The 12490-nt window shown below is 42.0% G+C and overlaps 1 long non-coding RNA gene across 2 annotated transcripts in view; it reads left to right on the top strand.

Annotated features, from left to right (window-relative positions):
* Positions 1-513: 513 nt before the first annotated feature.
* LOC132623707 (uncharacterized) overlaps positions 514-12490 on the top strand; it is a 36059-nt gene continuing 24082 nt past the window's right edge. Inside the window, exons 1-2 of one of the 2 annotated variants that reach the window (XR_009576344.1) lie at positions 514-842; positions 1472-1624. This is a non-coding gene — a long non-coding RNA (uncharacterized LOC132623707). Of the gene's footprint in view, positions 912-1471; positions 1625-12490 lie in introns of both variants that reach the window. The other variant, XR_009576345.1, reaches the window with a different exon arrangement.

The raw sequence follows: 12490 nt of genomic DNA, 5'->3' as shown, positions 1-12490 counted from the left end.
ACCGGCACCACGTCTAAATCTCTTCGCCATTATTAAATAGAATTAATTTAAATCACAATCAAATAAATCACAAGAAAATAAATTGCAACAAATTAAATTGCTAGAATTAAATTGCGAAAATGAAATTGCGAAAAATAAAGATAGAGTTGGAACGAAGGTACCAAATTGCTGGACTAATTTCCAACAAAGTGAAGGCGGCTAGAATTGCAAATCCACCAAAGTTACTTCAGATTGTTGCAAAATCACCAACTCCACCAACAATATTATAATTGCAAAATTAATAATTAAAACTATAATAAGACTTTATTATATTTATTTGAGAGAAATTTAAAGTGGCTAATTGTTGCAAATTAACTATAATTGAGAGATTGAGATTTGAGAGAAAGAGAAGAGTGAATTGGTGTGGATTAAAATGAAAATGGAGAGGGGTTTATATAGGGGTGGGGGATGGGTTAAAGTGTTAAAAAAAAAGTTTGGGGGGTTGGGAGGGCAAAAAATGACCATTTTTGCAAATGGACCGTTGCCCAACGGTCCAAATTAGCAGCCCAACAGTTACAATTTTTTTTTTTTAATTCGATCGGTTTTACCGGTTTGGTTCCAGTTCCGATTCCGGTTTCGATTTTATCGGTCCACGGTTAACCTCAACCGGTTGACGGGTTTAGTCTCTTCCATACATATTTTCTCTTCCACAATCGAAAGGAATTGAGAATCATGGGAGAGAGAGTAGATTTAGGGAAAGAAAGACAAGATTTTGAGGGGGAAAAAAAAGGGAAAAGACGTCGATACTTCCAAGGAGGAGGACAAAGCTTCTACACAGAGAGGTTAAAAATTCAAAAGTTTCGGTAATCATCCAAGATATTCTTTGTGCTCGGCAAAGTTTCAGTCATAAATAATCTCTGAATGAAATATGGGTAATCTTTGAATGTTGATAAAATTTATATTTTCCCCTTACTTTTATTTGAAAATATAATTCACTTTAATTGGAGCTTTGTTTAGACTTTGGTAGTGTGGTGTATTTGTAGAGAAGAGCTGATATTCTTATTGTGCTTTGATGTTGGTTGCTTTCTGCTCTTTTTCTTGAGTTCAATTTGAATTTTGTCTCCTCTTGCTTGGTGTGTTGGCAAATATCAAACATCCATGCATAAGATATCTTTTCTTAATTTGAGTTCCATAGTTCTTTGTTATGTGTTTAGTTTAATTCTGCTGAGCTTTTCTATGTTCTTGCCTTTTTTAAATGCAATTTGTCAAGGCTATATCAGGTTTGACCTCTGCTGCACCAAGGGTGTTTGATGATATGCCTAAATCATTTTTTAAATGATATATCTTGTAAACCAGCACTGCAATTTTTAGTACTTTTACCGCTAACATTAAAATCTCAGTAAGATTATCTCCAAAACACCAGTAATTGAGTTTACTTTTCGTAGTTATAGCTATAATTTTATATATTCTTTCTTACCTATTTTTTTTCCAGACATGAGGCTCATATGAACGACTTTTAGTACTACTACACTGTGCATATCCAAGGTGTTTGGTGATATTCGTGAAGTCGCTAATAATATGTTGTTGCATTTCTTTTTCAACAAATTCTTGCAAAGTGTTGATCTATCATTCTACAACTCAAAAGGTACATTATTCACTTCTACTAGATAACATCAGTAAACAACATATTTCTGTCATTTAACTTTGTGTTAAAGAAATATGTTTATGTTTTCATCTGTGTGTGTATATATTAGGAGCCCGTTTGGATTGGCTTATAAGTTGCTTATAAGTTGTTTTCAGTTTTTTTAAGTGTTTGGCTGGTCAGCTTAAAGTCATTTTGTGCTTAAAATAAGCTCAAAAAAATAATTGAACCCATTTGACTTAGCTTATCTAAAACAGCTTATAAGCCAAAAAAAAAAAAAATTAGACTACCCCAACTTATTCTTTTTAGCTTATAAGCTGTTTGCAGCTTATAGGCATAAGCCCATCCAAACAGGCTCTAGAGCCTTTCTACTATTTGCCTAACTTTTTGGTAATAAGAAAATTTGATGCAACATACAATTTTTTATATTTACACCAATTTAACAATGTCGTGTTTCTTTGAAATTTGCATCTCAGAAATTCATGAATGAGCAGACGGCAATGGCATATATGTATGTTTTTGTTAATTGAGGTGACTAATCCTGAATTAGCAAGCATGTATTTTTTTTTTTTTTTTTTTTGGGTCATTATTTACAAATCCCAAATTAGCACCCATGTCTTTTTTACGTCACTTGTTTACCCCGAATTTAGGTAATCAATTGAATTTGTAATTGAGGTATAGGATATGTGGAAAATCTTTAATCGATTTAATTGGAAGAAAATGGATATGGATATGCTATGAGCAAGTGAATAATAATCGATGATTTGCACTAAATGTATGTATTTAATAATATATGAATATTGTTTAATTGAATAAAGCTAAAAAAGAACACACTAAATCCGGACCAAAATCAGAGAATGAGAGGGGAAGATTTTATATATTTTGCTATTACAATGTTCTAGAACTGAAGAAGCTAACCCTTGAAAGTAGGGTAATGCCCCCTATTTATAGTTTTGCCTTATGGGCCTCATACAACATAAAGCCCTTTTGAATAATGAAAAACCCTAAAAGGATAAGGTTGGGTCGTACGGTCTGACACCTGTACGACAGGCAGTACAATGTGGCAGAACGGTCTTGACGCGTGGCAATTGTGTAACGGATCACCCGGACCAACGGCCGCGAACAACCGGGCTAACGGCCACGACCAATTGGACCAACGGCCACGATCAACTCGGCTATGGAGAAACCGGATCAAACGATTCCTTCGCTTTCTTCGAATCAAGCACTTCTCCTGTCCGAAAGAAAGTCTTCATGCTCGTGCTTGTTTCTTTCTTCCCTCGATCTCCGGTCTCACCGGTCTAGCATATGTACGATTTTTACCATATACAGATAGTCCCCACACTTTCCGGACCATAGTTTTATCGGAGTAACGGGAAGTGGATGAATCAAGAAACCGGTGGTTCCATATGCTCGTTATTATCTTTTCAGTCATCAGCCACGTGTCTCATCCCGGATGGTTAGCTCTGACAACTGCCGTAACGCACGTCGTTTCAAGTCACTTCTCATTAATTGTGGGACACGTGGCATTCCCCGGTTGGCTGGGATCTAAAACCGCCTCGATCCCCATATCTATATAATGCCTTTCACCTCTTCATTTTTCCATTTTACATCTTCATTTCACTTCTCTGTTTTATTTCTCCACTTCATCACTTCTAATCATCCTCCATCTCATATTTCTTGCTGATTCATTGCTTATATTGCGTAAGAGGAAACCAGCTCCACTAACTTCTTTAGCTGTTTTGTTTAGAAAGTGCTTCTTCTTTTTTCTTCCTACTCTTACCATTTTGAATTTTTTCTTGACTGCTCCCTTACTCTATTTTTTAACTTCTTTTTCGAATTCGCCAAATCTCCTTTTCCATAACTTCCAAATGTCTGCTAACACCGAAACCACCTCCCATGATGTTCCCTCGGTTTCTTCTCAAGGAACCGAGCCAACTTCTCAACCCAAGGGAAAAATCGCCTTTGACCCCACTGCTTTGGACATTGTACCATCCAAACCCAACTATAACAAGGATTTCGAGGTTGAGAAACCTTCTCTGGTTTCCGATAGAGGGTTTGATGTAAGACGATACCCCTTGTCCATTACCGAGGACAAACTTGATCTAGTCCGGGCTGATTGCGGATGGGATAACCGTCCGGTACAAGTTTTTTCCCTCGGACCTGATGAATCAATCACCGACCATCGGGAGGGCTTCTTATATGTGTACACCTACCCTTTCACACTCAAGCTCGACCCCCCGATCGACTCGGTTATTCTAGATATGTGCCGGACTTACAATGTAACCCTGGCCCAGATTGGTCCGATTGTCTGGAGGACCGTGGCCTGCCTCCGGCTGTTGGCCAATAACTTGAAAAAGGAGTTCACGCTGGCTCACTTCATCCGGTTATACTCCCCGAGGTTGTTCCGGGGGGGTGTAATAAAGCTCGCTAAGCGAAGACGGAACCCAATCTTTTCGAAGATGGACGAAGATAGAGACCGGGGTTGGCTGGAGCATTACATCCGGGTAAGGGCCGCAGACATTATTCCGGCCAACTACATGCCCTTTCCGGAGAGGTGGAATGATAATCGTAAGTCTCAGTTCTTTTAATAATTGCTTTTGACTGCTTTGTCAAACACTAGTCCTTTCACATTCACTATTTGTCCCCTTTTTTATACCAGCCGTGGTGTGGATACCTCCGGCTGTCCGGAACATCAACGAATGGGTTAGTACTCTTCTTAGCCAGCACACCCACAAAGCATGGACATGGGGACTCCTGTCGCGTGGCCGATGGGTCGCTCACAACCACGGTAATACTTTGCTTCTATCGGTAGTCATTGCATTTTCTACCTTTCCCTTTTATAACATCTTCGGCACTCAGGTTTACCCAAGGGCTCGGTGAACCCAAGACTGGAGCCAGCGGCCGAACTCGCTGCGTTGGCACCCGAGTTCGATTCAGCGGGTATATCCCGTATCATTGTTGCCGCTAACAAGAGAAAAAAGCCCTCTGATAAAGGGCAGAAACCGAAGAAGAGGGCGAGGAGCGTTGTTCGGACTCTAAGAGATGAAACAAAGCCCGAGTTTCTCGTTCGGAGGATCTGTGTGACCCCTCCCGTTGCTTCTATTCCGGAGGAGGGTACCACCATTTCATCACTTCCTTTAGCCGGGGAAGGACCGTCAGCTCCGGCCTTGCACACAGGTGGGGAAGAAGTTCATTACCCGACTCCTCTAAGGTTGATTGAATTTATCGATATTTCAGGTGATGGTTCATCCAAGTAAATCCCCCTGCAAAGGACCAGAAGGTCCGGGCGTGCACCCGAGATCGATCTGAGGGCTGAGCCGGTCCCCGAGACCGAAGTTCCAGTGGATGTGGGCCCACTGCCCGGCTATGAGACTGCTGCAACTTCCGAGATCCCTGCCTCTACCAAGGCTGCTGAGGTCGGCCCGAGTTCTCCAACTCCAGCTTCAAGGTCGGATAATTTTGATGACATGTTCTCGGATACTCCTCCTGCTACCGGGGAAGTTGCCGGTTTTGGACATCTCCCAATCCCTCGAGTCACGAGGGCGGCTAGCCGGACCACCGAGACTGGAGCTAGGGATAGCCTGTTGCGTATCTTCCCGGCCCCAAGTGTGGAACCTAGAAGGACTAGATCGGCCGTAATCACCGTCCTCGAGGACTGCAGCTTTTTGTCTCGTCCGGTGGGAGTAGCAAGCTACCTGAGGCCGCTTGTCTCGGACTCGGACAAACGGAAGATGAACGGAGTCCCCTGGCAGTGTCTCATTAACGAGGGCATGCAAGCGGGCAATCGAGTAAGTTTATCAGCCATCCTTGCATAATTCATTGCGAATTTTAGTTTCTCGTTTATTCGAGTTTTAACTTGTTTCTTTTACAGAGTGTGGTGCTTGTTAACGAAGCCTTCGTTCGCACTCAGCAAGAAGTTGACGATCTCAAGGGCTAGTTGGATGCCCAAGGTCGAGAAACGGAGAAGTTCCAGCACCTTTTGCGGGTGAAGGAGGATGAATTGAACCGAGCAGTTACTCTTTCCAACCTCCAACCCGAGCTTGATGCGGCGAAGGCTGAAAACCTTCGGCTAAAGAATGAGTTGGCCGAGATGGTCGAGAAGAACCGGTTTCTTGAAGCGGACAAGGTCGGCCTTAGCCAGGACAACACTCGTTTTTCCTCAAGGCTTGGTGAGCTCGAAGCCACTATCTCTCAACTCCGGGGGGAGCTTGACTCGGTCAAGTCCGATGCCGTGAGCATGGCCGAAAGGCATCGACTGCTTGAATATGAGAGTGCCAAGTACAAAGAGTGGATGAGGGTGTTTGAGCGAAAAGCAGAGGACAGGGCCCGGATATGTGATGAGCTGAAAACCGAACTCTAGGAGACGACCGATGCTAATGACCTTCTCAAGGCCGAGCTCGAGTCGGCCACTCAAATCCAAAGGGTCTTCGATGAAGAGCGGGATGAACTGGTGGCAAAGCTAGCCCAGGCTGAGGCCGATTTGGCAGAAGCCCTTAGGAGTGTAGAGGCTGCCGAGGCTCATACTACGATTGCGGTGGAGTATGAATGGTGGAAGTCTCGGAGGGTCACCCTTGAGCAAGCCGGGCATGGCTTTGTGGATCTTCCAGCCCTGATACTCGAAGCTAAAAGGATCGAGGAAGAAGCTAAGAGAGCCCTCGATACTGACTCCGAAGATTCCGAGCGAACAGTGTCTGAACACTCCGGATCCAGCCATACTGGATAGACCGGGGCCTGTAGTTAGCCTTTATTTTGTTTTTTTCCTTTTTGGCTTGATTTTTGTTTTTCGACTTCGTAGGGGTCTCCGATGTAAAAACCTTATATAAATGGAACATGCGTTTTTCCTGATTTTCTTTATTTCTTTTGCTTGAATGCTTATGACTTTTGCCCCAATTGTCGGTCCTTTTTTTGGACAAGCCGAGACTCGGAGTCATTATTTTGGACTGTGCCTAAGTATTACCTTTTCTCTTCGTCCGGTACGTTTTGTCCGGGAATTTGACCGAGTGGTTTGCCCGTGGGACTTATCTAATGCTTTGTGAATTCAGACGTCTCCGAATCATGTTAGGCATTTTTTAGGGCTGGTATTTTTCGGATATTCACTTGTCATAGATTAGGTTCGGACAACTGAATCCCAGCCTTAGCAAATTTTGATGTAGCAGTCCCCATTCGAGGGTGTTTAAAGTTTTTGGCTCGGTTCATTGTGACCTTGTTGCCTTTGTTGAATTTCGATCGTAGTGCCCGGAATAGGGTATATGAATGAAGCAATGCCGAAATATGGCGATAATCACCGGGGTAGGGTGTTTTAACACGAAGACATTCGAAATACAGTAATCCGAACTTTCGATAATCTTTGTATTGCAAGTATTTGTACATACATGATATGAAAAAAATTCGCTTCCTTCTGCTTTTGCCGCAGCAAATACTAAATGGACACGATTCATTCTGATCGTTTGGTCCTTACATCGAAACCTAATACAGAAGGTCCGGTCTTGGTTTTGCCGTAGCAAATACTAAGTGGACACGATTCATTCTGATCGTTTGGTCCTTACATCGGAACCTAATACAGAAGATACGGTTTTGGTTTGTTGAGCTCCTCCGTTTTCGATTAACCGGGGTAAACCTCGATGTGGGTATAGTAGTCCCCCAATGCTTATTCGAGCTGCAAGATGGGGTAAGCACTATCAAGTCCCTACTCATAGGGTGTGGCCCCGAGTTTCTGGGCGCTTGTCCTTGTCTTTGTCAAGTAACACGTTGTACTTATTGCCTCATTAAAAATCTTATCGGAAAACTCATTTTGGGACAAAACCGTGCTAAGGAAAAGAGTGCAACACGTGTTTTCAGACCTAGATCCTATCTTTATTCGGTACTTGACTTCCTGCAAAAACGAAAAGGTCAATAGATAATCACGAGGTGTCCATACCTTAGCATCAGTATCTCTTCAAATGAGCCACATTCCAGTTATTGCGCAACCATTGCTCGTCCATCGATTCCAGCTGATACGATCCTTCCCAGTTCGGGCCCAGTTTTCCTTCGTTGGGATTCTTGGTGTTCAAGGTAACTTTCCGAAGCACCAAGTCCCCAACCTGGAAATGTCGAAAATTGGACCTCCGATTGTAGTACCTTTCCATTCTCTGCTTCTGGGCTGCAATACGGACCAACGCGTTTTCGCGAAGTTCATCCGTGAGATCGAGTTTTACGGCCATGGCCTCCTCGTTTGACTCCTCGGTGGTGTACCTGAACCGGAGACTCGGTTCACTAACTTCTACGGGAATGAGGGCTTCGGCCCCGTAGACCAACGAGAAAGGTGTTTCCCCGTGCTTGATTTCGACGTGGTTCTGTAAACCCACAATACCTCCGGTAGTACTTCCCTCCAGTGATGCTTTGACGCTTCGAGTCTTTTCCTCAGATTTTGAATTATTGTTTTATTCGTGGATTCCGCCTGTCCGTTCGCACACGGGTGATATGGGGTTGATACGATTTTCTTGATCTTCAACCCTTCGAGGAAATCATTGACTTTGCCGCCCACGAACTGAGGACCATTATCACAAGTTATCTTGGTCGGGATGTCGAAACGACAAATAATATGGTCCCATATGAAGTGAATGACTTCCTTCTCTCTAATTTTTTCGAAGGCCTGCGCTTCAACCCATTTGGAGAAATAGTCAATCATAAACAAAATAAAACGGGCTTTACCTGGTGCCCATGGCAATGGACCAACAATGTCCATTCCCCACTTCATGAAGGGCCAAGGTGACACCACCGAATACAGCAACTCCCTGGGCTGATGGATCATCGGGGTATGTCTTTGACACCCGTCACATTTCCGGAAAAAATTCTTCGAGTCTTCCTCCATCCGGTTCCAGTAGTAACCGGCTCTGACAATTTTTCGGACCAAGGCTTCAGCACCGGAGTGGTTGCCGCAGGTCCCCTCGTGCACTTCTCTTCTCACATACTCCGTTTCTCTGGGACCCAAACACTTGGCCAGGGGTCCGAAGAAAGACCGTCGATACAATTGGTCGTCTACCAAGCAGAAACGCGCAGCTTTGTTCCTTAGTGACCGTGATTCTTTTGGGTCACTCGGGAGCTTTCCGTCTCGCAAGTAGTCGACGTACTTGTTGCGTCAATCCCAAGTTAAACCCATTGTGTTTATTTCGGCATGCCCGTTTTCTATCGCAGAATTCATCAAGTGCACCGTAGTCCCGGGGTTGATTTCTTCCCCTTCGACCGAAGATCCCAAATTGGCCAATGCATCGGCTTCGTTGTTCTGCTCCCTCGGTACATGTTGCATGGTCCATTCTTTAAACCGGTGTGTTATCACTTGGATTTTTTCCAGATACCTTTGCATCCGTTCGTCCTTGACCTCGAAGACGCCATTCACCTGGTTGACGACCAAGAGAGAATCGCACTTTGTCTCAATTATTTCGCCCCCCATACTCCGGGCTAATTCCAAACCTGCAATCATAGCCTCATACTCAGCTTCATTATTAGTCAATTTAACAATTCTAATGGATTGTCGAACGGCATCCCCGGCTGGGGTTCTAAGGACGATTCCTAGCCCGGAACCTTTGAGGTTCGAGGCTCCGTCCGTGTGTAGCGACCAAATACCCGAAGCTTTCCCCGAGGTTAGCAGAAGTTCTTTCTCAACCTCAGTGACTATAGCTGGGGTGAAGTCCGCCATAAAATCGGCCAAGATCTGAGACTTGATGGCCGTCCGAGGCTTGTATTCGATATCATATCCGCTAATCTCTACGGCCCATTTAGTTAGTCTACCCGATAATTCTGGTTTATGCATGATGTTCTTTAGGGGGGTAAGTAGTCACTACACATATCGGATGGCATTGAAAGTAAGGCTTGAGATTTCTAGAAGCGCTTACCAATGCTAATGCCAACTTTTTCAAGTGGGGATAATGGGTCTCCGCATCCCCTAAAGTTCTACTCACATAGTATATGGGGAATTGCGTACCTGATTCTTCTCGGACCAAAACACACTTACTGCTACCTCGGAGACGGCAAGGTAGAGAAAAAACTGCTCGTCCGCTTTTGGTGTGTGTAGTAGCGGCGTGCTGGACAATTACCTTTTCAATTCTTGCAAAAGTCTTTGACACTCCGGTGTCCAAACGAAGTTGTTCTTCTTTCTTAGTAAGGAGAAAAAGCGGTGACTCTTATCTGAGGACCTCGATATGAAATGACTCAGCGCCGCTATCCTTCCGGTGAGCCTCTGCACTCCTTTGACGTTATTCACCACCTCAATATCCTCGATGGCTTTGATCTTATCCGGGTTGATTTAAATCCCCCGGTTTGACACCATGAAGCCCAAAAATTTACCGGACCGTACATTGAAGGCACATTTTTTCGTGTTAAGCTTCATGTTGTACTTGCGGAGCACATCGAAGGTTTCCTGCAAATGCTTTAAATGGTGCTCTGTTTCCAGGGACTTACCACCATGTCGTCAATATAAACTTCTATTGTTTTCCCTATTTATTCTTCGAACATTTCATTAACTAGGCGTTGGTAAGTTGCACCGGCATTTTTTAATCCAAAAGGCATGACGTTGGAACAGTAAGTCCCATACCGGGTAATAAAGGATGTTTTCTCTTGATCCTCCAGGTGCATCCGGATTTGGTTATACCCGGAGTAAGCATCGAGAAAATTTAACATCTCATGCCCGGCCGTCGCATCGATCATTCTATCGATATGAGACAACGGAAATGAAAAAAAAAAAAAAAAGCAACAATAAAGGCAAAAAAATAAAGAAAACAACCAAACATCCAACAAATTTAATTATTAACCTAAGTTGTTATGGTTAAGAACCTAAAAGTCCCCAGCGGAGTCGCCAAGCTGTCGCACCCCATTTTAACCGGAGTTGAAGCGGAGTACAACATATTGGAGATTCCTAAATATGCTTTGTTTATTTTAAGGAGTCGCCACCTAATTGATTTTTACGGTGAATTAGGACACCTAATTATTAACTAAGGTAAAGTTAACTAAACCTCCATTAATCGTCTGCTTAATCAGTGTGATTCTAGGTAAGGGTCCTATATCATTCTAAAGGGAAGGGGTTAGGCATCCTTTAGAATCCGTTAACTACGGTTATCCAGCCAAACTTAGGTTAATTAATCAATGTTGGATATAGTATTTAAATTTTAAGAAAATAGCTTGTGCAAATAAGACTTGTAAAAAACATAACAATTTGTGCAAAAGAAGATTTTAAATGTCATTTTATAAAAAAAAAGACTTCAAATAATAATACTATTTTAAATAAGACTAATATTAGTATAAAGGAGATTTTAAAATGCTATTTAAATAAGGCTTAAAACTGCTAATGTCTTAGGTGAAAGTATAATAATAGGATTGGCAAAAGATGATGATTTGCATATAAAAAAAAACGCAGGTTTGTGCGACATTTTAGTAAATATCTGAGGCAAACTAAACGATGAAGTATTAGTTGATCCTGTACTTTAGAAGTATAAATGAAATACGAAACAGCTAACGAGTTTCTTTACCCTTTTGTTATCTTTTGTTAACCGAGCTTAATTAAGATTAGATCAACTTATAATACCTAAATTCATATATTTAGGTCTATGATACGTTAAATCCCTATTGCGATAAAGGGGTGGAAAGTAATCCTCCGGCTCAAGGCATTTGTTCTCATTATCGGAAGTTTATGATTCTAATATTAGTAGATATTATAAATGGTGTAAATAATTTGAGATGAATATTAAAGATAATGTAAATAACTTAAGATAGATATTATAGATAATATAAGTAAATAAAATGGAGCCTACTGAGTTATCTATTTAATTTCTCTTTAATTAACTACCCATTATACTAAACTAACCCACCAATTTACCAGAATTCACAAGTTATGAAGACAAATAAAGGCACAAAATAAATAAAAGGGGACCAAATAATGTCAAATGGGCCAGCCCGTTTTGAGACTGCTGCTGGTCTTTTTTTTTCCTTATATTTGGGCTTTGACCCAAAACTCCACTTTTATTTCTTTGGCAGCGGGCAGAGGGGGGAAATGATATTCCGTAGGGCCTTGAGCCCAACATCAAATGCGGAAGACGAGTCCCTCGGACCCGTATGCGAATGTCATGCATAAAATAAAAGGAAATGGATTAGTATGGGTCTAGATGATTAATAATTCAAAAATGCAAAATCCATAATTCAAAGAAAGAGATTTTAAATACTATCACATAACAAATAGAAAACTAAATTGGATCAGGCTATCCACACACAAGTATATCCATATACGAGTATCTCCTTATACGAAATCAGATTGATGCGTATTCCATGTTTTGGACGAAAGGAAGTCGTAACGGATCCAGCAAAAAAAAAAGCAACATATGTACCCAATAAATCTCAAGACACACGTAGTATGCATAGACTCAATTAAACAAACGTTGCGGAGTTATTTCGAAACATGGACATAAACACACATGGGCAAAGTATGCAAGCAGGCCTTATCAACATGCTAACTAGTGCAAAGGAGGTTATTGGGAGGGTTCGTATGACTAAACAACCGCCAAAACACATAAAAGATTTTTTACATTTTTTTTTGAAGAAACAGAGTCATCAAGGAGTATGCGAAGAGGTCTGGGTTCAGCTTTAAACTAGTAAGCATGCTTCAAATATCAACTTTAGTTTGATAGTAACCTAAATCGGAGAAGAGGTTAAATATATCAGCCAAGCTAAGATAAAAAGAAAAGAACTGAAATGTGCGTCCTTAGTTTAAAACTGAACTAAACTCCTAGTTGAATTTGAAGGAAACAGCCTACTGACACAGAACCAAACGCACCCTTGATCTATTGAATTTTGCTCGACTCAAATATGAAGGAAATGAAGAAGATGAACAGCAAGAACAAAGGG

The sequence above is a fragment of the Lycium barbarum genome, chromosome 12 (assembly GCF_019175385.1).
Source record: "Lycium barbarum isolate Lr01 chromosome 12, ASM1917538v2, whole genome shotgun sequence".
In the NCBI taxonomy this organism is placed as follows: Eukaryota; Viridiplantae; Streptophyta; class Magnoliopsida; order Solanales; family Solanaceae; genus Lycium; species Lycium barbarum.
The sequence above is the reverse complement of the archived record's forward strand: the minus strand, read 5'-3'. Positions and strand labels throughout refer to the sequence as shown.